Here is a 15898-nt window from a genome sequence, read left to right on the forward strand (position 1 = left end):
TGCATGCAAAGTTGTTGCCCCAGGGAGGGCTTTTTTGAGACGCCTGTATGACTCCATGGGGTCCCTTAGGCTTCCTCACCATAGAGTGCGAATGACTACAGGTATGAGGTTGGACTTGAAAGTATGGGAGGAATTTTTGAATTCCTTCAATGGAGTTTCATTCTGGCATGAAGACTTGATGGTAGAGGTGGAGCTCCAGATATCTTCGGATGCGGTGTGGGTCACCGGTTTTGGAGTATATTTTAGGGGGCATTGGTGCATGGAACAATGGCCCGCAGCATGGTTGGACAGTGGGTTATGTCGGGACTTAACCTTTTTGGAGTTTTTTCCCATTGTGTTAGCCGTATGGCTTTGGGGAGAACAGTTGGCCAACCATACAGTGCATTTTTGGTGTGATAACATGGCAGTGGTACATGTTATCAACTCTTTGTCATCAAAATCAGCTGTGGTAATGAACTTGGTGCGATTTTTTTACATTGCATTGCCTCCGGCTGAACATCCTATTTCTTTCATGGCACGTTCTGGGAGTTTGCAATGGGGTGGCAGATGCTCTATCTCGCCAACAGATGGAGCATTTTTGCCAGCTTGCTCCGGAAGCAGACCCGCAACTAGCACGAATGCCACCAGAGCTCTGGCAGCTTGGGAAGTGGAAGCCGGTAGGGCAATTCAACTAGCTCTGGCACCTAGTACCCGAAAAGCCTATGCGAGGGCAGAGTATGGTTCCGGGCATTTAGGGGGGCAGCCGGGCTTCTGGACTGCTGGCCAGTACCAGTGGCTCACATTATTCAATTTTGTGTCTACCAGAAGGATAGGGAGTTAGGGCTAAAATTCATCAGGGGTCAATTGGCTGTGCTGGCCTTCGTTAGTAAAGCACAAGGCTTTTTGGAGGGCACCTGCGATTTTAGGGTTAGGAAGATGCTGGAGGGCCGAGGGCGGACACCCAGCAACCAATATCCCCTGCGATGCTGCAGGGGCTTCATAGGGTCTGGCCTGAGGTATGTTCCTCTGGGTTTGAGGCCTCTCTTTTTCACGCAGCCTTTTTGGTCGCATTTTTCGGGGCACTACGGATCAGTGAGCTGGTGGTGCAGTCAAAGGCAGATCATTCGGACCGGGCCTTGCGTGCTGGAGAGGTTAAATTTGTAGGGGGGCAAGTTAAGCTGACAGTCAGGTGGTCAAAAACTGACCAGCATCAGAAAGGGTCAGTCATTGTGATTGGCCAATGTGCGACAGTCGAACTATGCCCAGTCAAAACCCTGGAGCAATATATATTGCTCAGGGGGGATGGCCTTTTGTTCCATCATCAGGAGGGCCCTCCTCTCACGAAGTTTCAGCTTTGGGCAGTGACAGGTAGAGCGCTGGCTGAGCTGGGTTTCGGGGGTGTCAAATTTGGAACACATTCGTTCCGAATTGGAGCTGCATCTACGGCAGCTGCAATAGGTTACACCCCCCCCCCCCATGCTAAAAAACGGATGGGCCAGTGGAGGCCATCAGCGTATAAGTCATATGTGTGCCCGTTAGTTTTTAAATAGGTTCCGGGGAAAGTAATAGTAGTTGTTGCCCGTTGGCATGTTGTTTTTCTGGGATGTGACCTTTTTTCTGTTTTTCAGGTGCTGTGGCTCGTAGTCCGAGGCGTCGCATCCTCATCTGTGGGCACAGTGTGGTGTTCTGGGCAGCCCACCAGGCTAGGAGATTGCCAATTGGCACACAGCTAGGTCTCAGCGAGTGGGTGACAGTGGAGTGGCTTGGTCACCGGGGCCTGCGTTGGCCGGGTATCATGCCATTGCTGTTCTGTGGGAGGAGGGTGCCTCCTCCGGACATCCTGGTCATCCACCTGGGTGGTAACAACCTTGGCTTTATGAAGCGGAAGGCCCTTTCCTTGCAAGCACAGGAGGATCTGCAAGCCATCAAGCGGAGATGGCCGGGGGTCCTTTTGGTATGGTCAGCAATATTACCACGTAGGGTCTGGCGGTTTGCCCTGTATCCTGGGGGTATTGAGCGTGCCAGACACAAGGCCAACCGGGCCTTGCAAAAGGCTATGGAAGGGGACTTGGGCATATTCCTTCCCCATCTGGCAATACGGGTTGATAATGCTGACCTGTACAGGCCGGATGGGGTTCACTTATCTGAATTGGGAAACCGGGCCTTTTTGGATGAGCTAAGGAGGGGGTTGTGGTCGGCTCTGGGCCGCCCAGTGGGCACAAATGCCTAAGCAGAGGCGTGGCAGTGGCAGGATGAGGTATGGGCTACAGTATTTTAGGGGAGCACCTATGGCTCTGCACCAGTTGGTGCTGGTAGTCTGTACGAACTGCAGATGGGCTTTACGGCTCAATGCTGGGAGTGCAGATCACGACAAAGCCTCACCGGGGCGGATCCTTCCAGTGGGTTGGATGCCGGCCTAGGTGGAGGTGGAGTTTGGGCCTGGCTGCTCAGCACCACCCAGATGATATTGGGCTTGTGCTGGGGGCAGGGTGGCTCGCCCTCCATGGACAAGGCGGGGTCCTTGGTGTGACCCCAGGGCTTGTCCTGTTAGGCCTAGACCTCTTGCTATTCTAGCTCGTTCAAGTTATGTCTAATAAAGTGGCCCAGTTTTCATCCAACACTGTGTCAGCCTTTTCATTCCGACTGGGGGGGGGGGGAGTAAACCATGACTGAATAGCTTCTTTACAGATGTGATGAGTTCCTATTGAATTGATTTGATGTGCTCTAAGCTGCAACTGGACATCATGTCAAACAGCATTTTGGCTTGAGAAAACAACATGGAAGGAAGGAAGAAGTCTGTCCTTCTCCTGGGCTGTTGTCCCAGTCCTTTCCCAATGCCTTTCCCCACAGCTATCACATCTCAGTATATGAGAAAACATATACAAAAAGTATTATACAGTTAATGAAAGTTAGTTTGGAAGGGATGTCATCTGTGTCCTGGGGAAGTTTCTGAAGGGGAGTCAGGCATGTCAGAGGCAGGGATACATTCTCTGGTTCTATCCAGAGTGGAGAAGCCTGGTCAGACCCAGCACCCTGGATATTTGAGTGAAGAACCTGAGGAAGACAGTTTGGAGAGGGGAGGGACCTCAGGATGTGATGCCATAGAGTTTGCCCTTTGAAGCTACAGTTTCCTACAGGGGAACTCACATCTGTAGTATTGAAAATCAATGCTAATTCTGGGAGAACTCTAGGCCCTGTCTGGACGTTGGTAATCCTTAAAAGCCTAGCTCCTTCCTCATCTTGAAATGGGGTCAAAGGCGTAAAGTTTGTCATTCTAGCATATATTAGAATATATTGTGATTTATTCTTTAAAATGCTCATACATTTCAAATGATTTAGGGATGGATCTAATGATTCACTATATTTTAACTCACATAAACTCATTCCAATCACATTACTGTGTATTATAGAAGTATTTTAAATCTCTATGTGATTCATGACAGCTATTCTGCTTAAAATACCATGTGATTCCAGGCTGATTTTTCTTATGCTTTGACAGAAATTGCTACTTTTTTTCACTTTCTACAGAAGGGGAGGGTTTTCTCTTGGAGTGAATTCCCACAGTAAACCAAGCTCTCTGTGCAAAGGTCCACCAAAGATCTCATCCCTTCCTTTTTTCTTCAAAACATTTTGAAGCTGCAGAATTCAGAAAACAAGCAATAAAACATTAATGAAAAAGCAAAGTTGAAGTGTTTAATGAGGAAAGCAATCACACTTTGCTTCCCATCTAACATTCAGGAAGATAAATTTGAATGCCTTCCATTAATACAGGCAAGAAGTGTATCTAATTACAGGGGTCCCTCCCAAGTCATTAGGGAGACTTTTGCTGAAGGTCAAAACTCAACTAGTAAAGCTTCAGGAGACACCTGGTGCTTTACCACTTGAACTGCAGAGAATAAAACGTGCCGTTAGAAAGGACTTTGAATTTTTAGCTCTGGATTCCCAAAGGCACCTGCTGGAATGAGGGAGAGAAAACTGACCTGCTAAACATGAGTCAAAACAGTAATGGGAGGATTGAAACTAAGAATGAAAGGCCAAGGAAGGGGAACATAGTATCAAAACATGGATTAGGGGAGAAAATGTTGCATTTCTCACAGCAGAGGTTCATTCCTTTAAAGTTTCTATTTCCAGGAGAAGGGAGGTGGAGACAGTGAGGCCCATTGGACAGCTGTATACATATTTGAAAATAATATTTGTTATCAGGCTTATATTTTCTTTTCAGAAGGAAAGATGGAATATAAATCTAAGAAGTCTGTGCCCTTGAACTGCTTCTCAGGGCTGGCTTTACCATAATGACCAGGGAAAAAGAGGAGCAAAGAACAGAGAAAATAATAGAGATTGAGAAGAATGGAGGTGGACAGAAGTGTGTAATAATGTACCAACAGCCTGATCATATGCATGTTGGTTCAAAAGTCCATATTAATTCAATGGGACTAACTACTACTAGTAATAATACTTAAAAGCATTTGCAGTGTTCAAAGTTCCTTGCACAGATTATTTTGCAGATTTTCCAACAACGCTGTAAGGCAGGCCAATATTATTCTAAATCCCATATGGGGGGGAGCTAGACCTTCCACTCCCCACCTGTTCTGTCTGCTGCTGCATGGCAGAAGAAAAACAGGTGGTAAAATCTGAATCTTACCAATGTGTGATATCATTTCCCAGCAAATAACCAGAAGTGATCTCACTGTGTTGGTGTGCCACTCCGGGATTCCCCCCAAACTCTAAGGAATCCTTGAATGACACATTGTGATGGACAGGGAAGGGAACATAGTCAGTTGGAAGAAAGGGGAAATAGTCACAGCTGAGCCTCTGGGATAGTTTTTTTAGTATCCAATCATCTTTCAGAAGAGGGAGGGACTACTGGAGGGGAGTACAGCAGGAATTTAGTTCAGATCTGCCTAAGAGAGTGCAGTGCTAGTTTTGGGCTTGCCTCAGCAAAAAAGCACACAGTTTGAAGGGTAGTTCTGTTGGTTAGCATGACATTGTGGTTTAACTCTACCTCTGGGAGAGTACCTGATTGTTAACTCTGTCTCTGGTGATGAGCAGATCCTGTACCACTTAGTCTGACTCTTGGGAAATTGCAGGTTGGTGTGAGTGGAATCCTGTGTGAATGAAAGGATCTGATGTAGTGCCTCAGTGATCTCCATGTTCAACGTACCCACCACAAACTTACTTCTATGCAGCAAACCAAGAGCCTTCACACTTGCTACCTTAAGAACATCTTGTAACTGAGGGGAAGGTTTCGTTTAAAGCATACCCGGTTCCACAAAATCATTACAGCCTGTGTGGACCCCCCTCAGTTGCCAAAAGGAGAGTGATGCTCTCCACAGAGAGTAATGCTCCAGGCTTGAAGTACTGAGGAAATTCAACAGATGTAGAATGAAAGTAAATGATCCAAATCAAAGGCATAACAACTCAACTGTTGGGAAACTATGGAGTAAAAACAATGCAGAAAGGGCCTGAGTCTATGAAGATTCAAAAAGTTCAGCGTAGTCCATTGGTCTGATGGTGCTCTAGATCTCCAAGCCATTTCCAAATGTAAGAAAAACTTACAAAGGCTTACAAAGTGTTTGTGAGACTATTATTTATTTGCTGAAAATCTGTGAAGTTTTGAGAATACATTTTGTATCACTATTATCTCATTAATACACCGTTATTTTATGTATTTGGGATTTGGTGGTCATATTTACACAGTCTTTTTGTTGTTTTAGAGCCCCGTGGCACAGAGTGATAAAGCTGCAGTACTGCAGTCAGAACCCTCGGCTCATGACCTGAGTTTGATCCCAGTGGAAGCTGGTTCAGGTAGTTGGCTCCAGGTTGACTCAGGTTTCCATCCTTCCGAGGTTGGTAAAATGAGTACCCAGCTTGCTGGGGGGATAGTGTAGATGACTGGGGAAAGCAATGGCAAACCAGCTCATAAAAAGTCTGCCATGAAAATGTTGTGAAATCAACGTCAGCCCCAGAGGGAGCAATCTCTTAAAGGAATTGACTGTTATAACAAATTATTTTGTAATTAAAGTAATTTCTGGGGAATTTTTTTTTGTTAATGCACAGCCATTACTTTAACAGCTGACATTCCAGAATAGGATTTTACACAAAAATAACAACTGTAGGCAACTATTTTTGTGAGTTTTATATAAAAGACCCTTAACTTCATGCAGAGTTTGAACATGTTTTTATTTAGTTTGTTAAATAATACCTTAGGCTTAAGGTAGGTAACAAGGATTTGGGCAGACAACTTTTGGCACCTCTTTGAATGCCAGGCTCTGCTATTTCATACACAAACTCTTCTGGAAAGTCTCTAGCCTCTATTTAGGAAAATGTTCTCTATGCAGCATGGAACTGCTGTTTGCATAATACCTTGGAGTTCCATCAACTACATTGGATTGTTTCTGTGGCTTCAGGTACAGGAATCCTATGAGTTTTAGTGGGACACATGCATGCTTTTGCTAGTCACAAGCTCATCAGGAAACTTTAAAAAATAGTGAGAAGCTGAAGAAACTATTTGTTAGGGAACAAATCTGAATCTGAAATGTCAGGTATATTTTGTTTGCTGTGTTGGCATAAGTTCTGAAAATGTCAGTTATGTATTAATAACAGAATAATAGTTCAATTTATTGCCCTTTTTCTCCATCTCTTTTAGCTTCAACTTTGCAAGTGCCTTCTATCCATGTTTCTAATTTTGTTATGATTAATTCACATTCTTCCATAATTTATGGCTTTTGCCTTTGGCTCCCAAGGTGACCTCATCTGCTGTTTCATTTCTGCCCCGCTTATCACCTAGCTGTTTAATTTCTCTGTGGTAAAAGAATACACTTGCTTGAAATTTCTGTTGTCTTTTTGCAATTATATATAATATTTTGCAATTATATATTTGCCTCAAGGATTTAGTTGATAATTTGTCCTCTTAAAGACTGATTTGGTAATCCTTGCCAGTGGCTTTTTACATTTTCAGGAGCCCTTCTCAATTTGTTGAGTTCCCTCAAGGTATGTCCAGCTATTCCTGAAAACTTCTGAACTCTACAAGATTCTGTCATATCACCTGCAGCAATTTAGAAATATGAGTTTTGCAAATATTTTAGCAGTAAGGATTCCCCCTCTTTTTTTCTTACATGCTTATTTAATTTCATCACTGAAAAATACAGTCACTCTGCCCTAGGGTTGCCAGCTCCAGGTTGGGAAATACCTGGAGATTCTGGGGGGTGGAATCGGAGGAGGGTGGGGTTTAGGGAGCAGAGGGACTTCAATCATAGAGTCTGCCTTCCAAAGCAGCAGTTTTCTTCAGGTGAACTGATCTCTGTCACCTGAAGATCAGTTGTACTCCCAGCAACTCTCCAGTCACCACCTGAAGGTTGGCAACCATATTAGTAGCCACTGATGGTAGGTTTGCCAATCCCCAGGTGGGGGCACGGGATCCCCCGGTTTGGAGGCCCTCCCCCTGCTTCAGGGTCGTCAGAAAGCGGGGGGAGGGGAGGGAAATGTCTCCTGGGAACTCTGTTATTCCCTATGGAGATTTATTCCCATAGAAAATCATGGAGAATTGATCCGCGGGTATCTGGGGCTCAGGGGGGGCTGTTTTTTGGGTTAGAGGCACCAAATTTTCTGTATAGCATCTAGTGCCTCTCCCCAAAATACACACCAAGTTTCAAAAAGATTGGACCAGGGGGTCCAATTCTATGAGCCCCAAAAGAAGGTACCCCTATCCTTCATTATTTCCTATGGAAGGAAGGAATTGAAAAAGTGTGCCGTCCCTTTAAATGTGATGGCCAGAACTCCCTTGGAGTTCAATTATGCTTATCACAGCCTTGATCTTGGCTCTACCCTTAATGTCTCCTGGCTCCACCCCCAAAGTCTCCTGATTAGGGTGGCCAGACCGTCCCGGGCACCCGGGAATGTCCCGGTTCTGGCCCCCTATTTCCGCCTCCCGGGCTGGCTATACCGGTACCATTAGAGGTCCCGGTTTAGCCAGCCCCGGAGGCGGTGGGCCGCGCGCGCCGGCGGGGAAGGCGGCAAGTGAGGGAGGGAGCGTCCCTGCGTGTGTGCAGGGCCCCTGCGCACGCGCAGGGACGCTCCCTCCCTCACTCGCCGCCTTCCCCGTCTGCGCGCGGGGCTCGGCGGCAGTGGCAGCGGTGGCAGAGGCCGGGCCAGTTCAATACAGCAACAAAATGGAAATGGTGGGATCCAAAAACATTATAAAGAATGTTATATTCAATCTGCTAGATGTTTAAGGCTGCAGCATGTGAAATTCAAGAGATTTGTCTACAGGATTTTAAGAATCTGAAATAATTTAATATGAGACTTGAGGTTTCACGGGGGCATAATATTTTCAGTGGAACAAACAGCTCTTTTACTGTGGTGCAGAGTGCCATCTGCCCTGTTTCTTACATTAGTAATTTTGAATGGGGGAAAGCTTTTGAATAGGTGAAGATAGTGCTATTGGATCCCTTTGGGTTTGGTTTAAAGGAAAGGGGAAGTAAGGCCTTGAGGCTGTGCTCTGATGTGAGCATCAAAGTGACACCAAGACCCGACAAACTAAAAGGAAATACATTTGCCACTGAAAATACATGGCTCGTTTTGAATCTTGACATCTTTGTTGTCATCTGCCCAGCAAGTCTGCAACTTGACAGATGGTTCAGAGCCTGGGATATAGTACTTTGATTTGGCAACATAGAAGGGTGTTGAATTTTGCAGAAATTTAGAAGGTGCCTCTTTCTATTGCTACACAATAGCAGTTCACTAGACATAATATCTTACTCTTTCTATCAAAGACATCATAACAAATATACCAACATAAGTAACTTGATAAATAGCAGTGTGAACTGAACTGGTTTTGTCCTATTTACCATGATTCATCCACTCCTTCCCCTGACCTCTCTATCTATCTGTGTATGTAGACACACACACACATACACAATGGAGATATTCCCAGGTTTGCACAAAAATATCAACAGTTGAAGAGCCAAAGTGTGCTCGAGCATCCTGAGTAGGAATTTGTCCTGCCACTGTTGAAACGTTCTCAGTACAGTTTATTGTGGGGATTTTGACTGCTAAAAGGCAGATGACCTCCTCCCATATGGACATCATGTCCATGCTTTAAGATCTGTTTCAGAGAACTCTCTGGAGACCAAATGAACTGTGACTGAGGGGTGCTGTTTTTGGTATGGACCCTTCATTTATCAAACACCCTTCTCAGATAAATCCTAGCATATTGATACAGTTACTATTTTATTCACCAGTGTTCTTAATTGACCTGTGCAGTCTGTTGATTCATTGGCTGCTTTTTTATTTAGTGTTGTCTGCTGTTATTTGCCTACTGTTATATGTTACTATTTGTGAAAGGGATGTGACTCAGTGGTAGAGTGTCTGCTTTGCATACGGAAGACCCCAGGTTCAATCCCAGGCATCTCTGGTAAAAGAGATTAGGTGATGTGAAAGACCTTTGCCTGAGACACTGGAGAGACATTGCCTGACAGAGTAGACAATGCTGACCTTAACAGACCTTACTCAGTATAAGGCAGCTTCAAGTGGATTTATGTGTGCATACTTTGTTGCCAGTTGTTAATGCTTCTAATCATTTGTTCTAATGTTGACTAATTTTAACTTGTGAACAGCACATGTATATTTACAATAAACCAATAAATAAATGTGCCAATGATATTATATTGAGCTTCTTTATAAAGATGCATGTATAATTGGAAAAAATCATCTTCCAACATTCCAGCACCTCTAGCCTATTGATGTTTGTATGAATCATTCCTGTTTTTAGGATTTAAAATTAATCCATATTGCTGTGGCAACAACTTATTTCCAGTTTTTTTTACAGTATGTTAGATTTCTCAGAAGACCAAAAACATCCTTATTTTCTGCAAGATAAAGCACTTTATTTAAAAATATTGATACCAAGGCAGTGTCAGGCATACTTTATGTTTTGAAATGAGTTCATGACTGTTTGTTTGATTGATGGAAATTTATTGTTTTAGTATGTGTGCATTTTTCCACTTTTAAACATGCTTCAAGATGTACTGAAACATAAAATAGGCATGGTAAAAATATTTTAATTAAAAAGTATACCATCCGGGGTGGGGGGGGGTGGGGGGGAGGGAGTTTACAGGAAAGGAAAGAATTCTTGAAATCTAATTTAAAGTGCAAGCAACTGAATTGTACAAGATTTAATTCCCCAATATAATGAAATGTGCATGCTTATTCTAAAAGGGTTTTTTCATGATATTTTGTGCCAGAGAAATCTGACCTTATCAGTAAAGGCCTCATTTCAATCCATTTCATATACCTCTCATCTCCAAATTATTATAATCTGTTTATAGTTATATTTTGGTTCAAACATCCATTACCATTACAAACATTGATTTTTTTTAATCTAATCAAATGATTTTTATCACCATATAAATTGGGAGCAAAAATGAAAATATAACCTGTTAATACAGTGTGTTGTCACATTTATAATTTTCTGCAAGTTATACTTAATGGTCTCCTTTGTCTTGTTCATTACGGTGATCACATTCCTTCTGATCTCACTCCTGTTATCTTCTCTGCTCTTCCAATTTAATATATCCTGAAACTAGGGTAATCTCTATAGCAGCAATGCAGCGTCTTGTTCCTGTATCATGTAACTGCACATAATATTACGTTGGGTTCTCATTTTTATTTTCAACCTTATCAGCAGCCGTAGTCAGGCAATCAGATTTCCCTTGCCGATTTTTGTAACCTACTTCTTCACGTGACAATGACTTGGAAGCAGTATTTGACAAGGTTGTGGGAGATGTATCCAAATCTAGATCAGAACTGTTTCTATCACAGGCTTCCAAACGTTAGCATGCAAAATACAGTGCCCTGTTAACCAATCAAAAACATTCAGGCCAAATTTCTACATTTGGATACTAGCATGGCCAATCCAGAAATTTCCTTGCTAGTTTCTTTTGTGCCTGAAGTTGGTTTGGAGGCTCAGTAGAAACACACAGTCTATGGTTGCTAGATAAAAGTTTGAGAACCAAAATTTTCCAAGAGTTCCATCCTGACCGACATTTGGGAACTGTTTTGAACTTTAGGAAACAAAGATAACAGCAATAAAGCTCTCATTCTGTTGCCCCAGAAGTTAAAGCTAAATCATGCATCCATTTTTCAGCCTACAGAAACCTGGTTTTAAGGATCTTGAGGAAAAGCTCTTAAAACCATGGGAACTGTAGAAATTTGCCAGAATTTCGATGTGGAGAACACGTCATTTTTATGAATTGGTTACTATGGTAACACATTGTGCCTTTTCATGTGCCAAGTTACCCCTCTCTTTTATCATGCTAATCTCTACAATATCTCCAGCATATGAGAAATGTGGTTACTTAGCAGCAATATTTGGATTTTATCCAAATCCCATTCCATTTTTCCCAGTGCAAAAAGTATACATTTCACAGCTTGGTTTTATTTGTTCAGTGTTACAATATGATCTTTTAAAAATAGTTACCAGTAGAGACTAGTAGGGCAAAGGTTTACACAAGTCATTGCACAATTTGTATGATTATAACATGATTTTGCAAGTTTAAAATGTGGTCTTAAGATCCATTTCACTATAAGATAAACTGTTTATGGAGCCCTGCAATTTGTATTAAGCCAGGTGCATATAATTAGCCACTGCACATGCAGAAGTCCACAAGTATTTTATTATATTGATGTTACTGATTTGTGGTCAGATAATGAAACATTTTGATCAGTTGTACTTTCAAAGCATGATTATTCATCATTGCAGTTAGCATCAGTATGGTCCAAAGAATATAGCTAGCCTGGGTTCAAGTCCCAACTTAGTGGTGTGGCTACAAGACCATTAGTCATGTGGTCTGTGGGCCATATTTGGTCCTTCATAGGGTTAGAAACACATAGATACTGAAAAGGATTTCATGGGACATCTAGCCCAGCCCCCTGCACAATGCAGAAAATTCACCACTGCCTCCCCCACACCTCCAGTGACACCTGCTTTATGCCCAGAGGAAGGCAAGAAACCTTCAGGATTCCTAGCTAATCTGGCCTGGATGGAAATTCTTTCCTGACTCCAAAGTGGCAATCAGCATTACCCTGGGCATATGGGAACAGGTCATGACAGCCAAGTACTTGCTCATCCCTTGTTGTCCTCCTCTCATGATTTGCCTAAATTCTCAGAATCAACACAGTTGTCTGATGGTCATCTAGTCTCTGATTAAAAACCTCCAAAGAAATAGACCCTATGCCCTCCTGAGGAAGCCTTTTCCACTGAAGAAACACTCTAATGTCAGAAAGTTCTTCCTAATATTTAGCTGAAAATTCTTCTGATTTAATTTCAATCCAGTTTGGTGTAGTGGTTAAGTGTGCAGACTCTCATCTGGCAGAACTGAGTTTGATTCCCCACTCCTCCACTTGCAGCTGCTGGAATGGCCTTGGGTCAGCCATAGCTCTGGCAGAGGTTGTCCTTAAAAGGGCAGCTGCTGTGAGAGTCCTCTCAGCCCCACCCACCTCACAGGATGTCTTTTGTGGGGGAGGAAAATAAAGGAGATTGTGAGCCACTCTGAGATTCAGAGTGGAGGGCAGGATATAAATTGAATATCATCTTCATTGATTCTGGTCCAACCTTCTGGGGCAACAGAAAACAGCTCAACTTCATCCTCTATATGACAGTCCTTCAAATATTCAAAGATGGCTCCTATGTCACCTCTTGGTCATCTCCTCTCCAGTCTAAACATACCCCCCTCATTTAACCTTTTGCCTTTTCTTGCAATGAGGTGTGGCATTATCAGTTCACTGTTCCTCTTCCAGCCAGTCTCTTTCCAGTCCCTTTAGTCTCAAAAAAGGATGGTATGATTTTAATAGTACTGGTGCTTCCTTCCTAAGATGTAAGTTCAGAATTCATTTTGACAACATCTCAGTCTTGGCCTCATGACCTTTAAATATGACAGTGCAGGCTAAAGCCTCCTCTTCCTTGGGAAATCCCATGAGACATTCAAGGACGTCTACACTCTATTGTCTTGACACAGTTGCTCCAACAATCTCTACACTTCAGTTGCCTTGCTTGGTTTTGCTGTGCATCGGCTCTCCCCTATGGCTACAGGTTGTCCTATAAATGGCTACTCTACACTTGTCATGCCACCACATTTCTTCACCCATAAAATCTTATGAAACAAAGTGTCCCTTCCCATAATGTTGATAATCCTTAAAACATAGTGGAGGAACGTTGTAAGCCTTTCCCTGTTCTTTCTGACTGGTTCCCCAGGAAGCTGGATGAACGTGCTGCTATCCCTGTTGGAAAAGGCAATGGTTGGTGTACAGAGAAGAAAAGAAGACCCAGAAAGGGGCAGCAAGAAGACAATTAGATAAGAGAGTGAGGACACCACCTTCTCTCTCTTGTTAAGTGTCATTGTTAGTCTGCCTTCAGACTGTTAATCTTGGAGCAATTCCCACCCCCTTCTTCTCAGTTCTTCACTCCATATCTCCTCAGCTAGAAATGTAGTTAGGATTAGTTCTTAAATAATCCTTTACCTGCTCTTTGATCAAGTTGTGCATCATTGTTGTGTTAATTGCTTTGCCAATAGGGTTTATGGTTCCGCAGATTAATTGCACCTCTAATTAAAGGTAGAAAGATCACCAGAGGCTCTTGGTACAAGCAGGTGAGCATAAAGGAACAAAGATGGTGATTTCTTGTAGATCACAGAACGGTCACTTGATAGACTCATGGAAAGCAGCTATCTAATTTGGACAGAATGAATGAACACCCATCTCATCAAAAAGAGTCTGTGGTCTGTTACTTAGTCTGAATGTCCAGCTGATAATGCAGAGCAACAGACTGCATGTAATGCCAAGAATGACCAGGCAAAAGGTGCTGTTATCACTGGTATAACAGACAGACAGGTATGAGGGATGGTGGCTCAGTGGTAGAGCATCTGCTTGGTAAGCAGAAGGTCCCAGGTTCAATCCCTGGCAGCTCCAACTAAAAAGGGCCCAGGCAAATAGGTGTGAAAAACCTCTGCTTGAGACCCTGGAGAGCCACTGCCAGTCTGAGTAGACAATACTGAATTTGAGGGACCGAGGGTCTGATTCGGTAGAAGGCAGATTCAGATGTTCATATGATGACCCTTTCTACTCCCCTCCCTCAGAGGCAAGACTTTCCCTCCATTTTCCTTTCCCTGTGACTAAGCCACCCTAGTAATGCGCACTGGTTGCCAATAGAGTAGCAGTTGTTATCACTGGTATAACAGACAGACAGGTATGATGGCCCTGTCCACTTCCCTCCCTCAGAGGCAAGACTTTCCCTCCATTTTCCTTTCCTTGTGACTAAGCCACCCTAGTAATGTGCACTGGCTGCCAATAGAGTAGCAGATCCACCTTCAGGGCCCTGTGCAGCCAGGGACCTGCAAATCTTTGGGACCACCTCTCCCCCAAAATGAGCAAAATTAAGCATTGCAGATGGATGCCTTATAATGGCTGAAAATGTCAGCTCTATGACGACAAAATGCAAGTTCCCAAATATACAAACCCGAGAGTTCCTCATCACAAATTGTCTTTATGTCACAAACTTAAGCCAATAATTTTATTTCATTAAGAGCACTGGCAAAGAAAACAATGATGACATCTTTTGGAAAGATGTTTTTATCAGATAGAGAGGAGAATTAATTGCAACTGGAGTTGTACAGGATTTGTACAGGATCTGCACACTTTTGATGCTTATACACAGAAAGCAAATCTTGCAAAGGAATGCAAACAACAAAGACTGGTGCAGGAGATTGACACAGGGACAATTATGTAATTAGTTGACTTTAAAGCAAGAATTTAACTAAAGACTGCTTTTTTACACAGAGAATTAAAGGAAGATGTTTACATAGAACAGTCAGGAGGATTTCAGTAACCCAAAAACAAGCAACTCATGTGTAATCTGCAAAAGAGCATCTGTGGGCTGAAACAGACTGCAAGATATTGGAATGAGACACTTCATCAAATGCTGACCAAGAAGGATCTGAGCAAGGCAAGGAAGAACGTGGCCAGTCTAATTGAAATGTAACCAAATATCAAATCTACCACATTTCTTTAAAGGCATTGTTATAAAGAGTATGTACCAAGGGTATGTACCAAGACTGTTGTGTATACTTATCCCAACTGAATTATAGAAATTTCAATTATGAAATTTAATTATGATCCAAAGTGTGCTGTTCACTGTTTTTGAAACATACCCAAGAATTAAGTATATTGAATATACTAAAACCAATTTGTTCACCCTGCCAGTAAATACTTTTCCTACGAAGCCTAAACTAACCTAGTAATACAAGGACAATAACTGGACAGGAAACGAAGAACTTTTAAATCCCTACTTTTAAAAAGTGACCATTAAATATTTGCAGTTTGTAAGCTCATATCAACGTATTGTTTAGGAAACGCAAGAAGGAATAAGAATGTGGGAAGAACCACCATGTTAAGCCTTGCTGTCCTTCCCATTCAATAAAGTTTCAGTTTTAGCTATCATTCAGGTCTATATACATCTCCTTGTCTCAACTTTTTAACATTGTACAGTGCATGGGGGTGGGAGTGTGTTATGCTACTGGTCAATGACCTACCTTGCAGGGTAGGACACTGGCCCCAAAAGCAAGACTCACTTGGGTGGAGCAGGGTGAGACTGGGGGCAGGAGAGTGCAGCCATGGCAGTCTGCCACAGAAGTAATAGACAAGTTTGGGCAAGGGAGCAGTGGCTATCTAGGCTCAGGTGGTTTAAGTAAGAGTATGGATATGGAAAACAGAAACTGGCTACAGCACAGGGGAACATAAAAGAGGAGGATGGAGCTTAATACAAGAACCAGGTGCTCTTCTGGGCTATATAATAGAAAGAGGAAAGGGTTGGGGAAGAAGGTGCAGGAGCAGAAAGGGAAGCCAAGCAGAAGAAGCCAGAGAAGGAGAA

This window comes from Heteronotia binoei, chromosome 3 (assembly GCF_032191835.1).
Source record: "Heteronotia binoei isolate CCM8104 ecotype False Entrance Well chromosome 3, APGP_CSIRO_Hbin_v1, whole genome shotgun sequence".
NCBI lineage: Eukaryota > Metazoa > Chordata > Lepidosauria > Squamata > Gekkonidae > Heteronotia > Heteronotia binoei.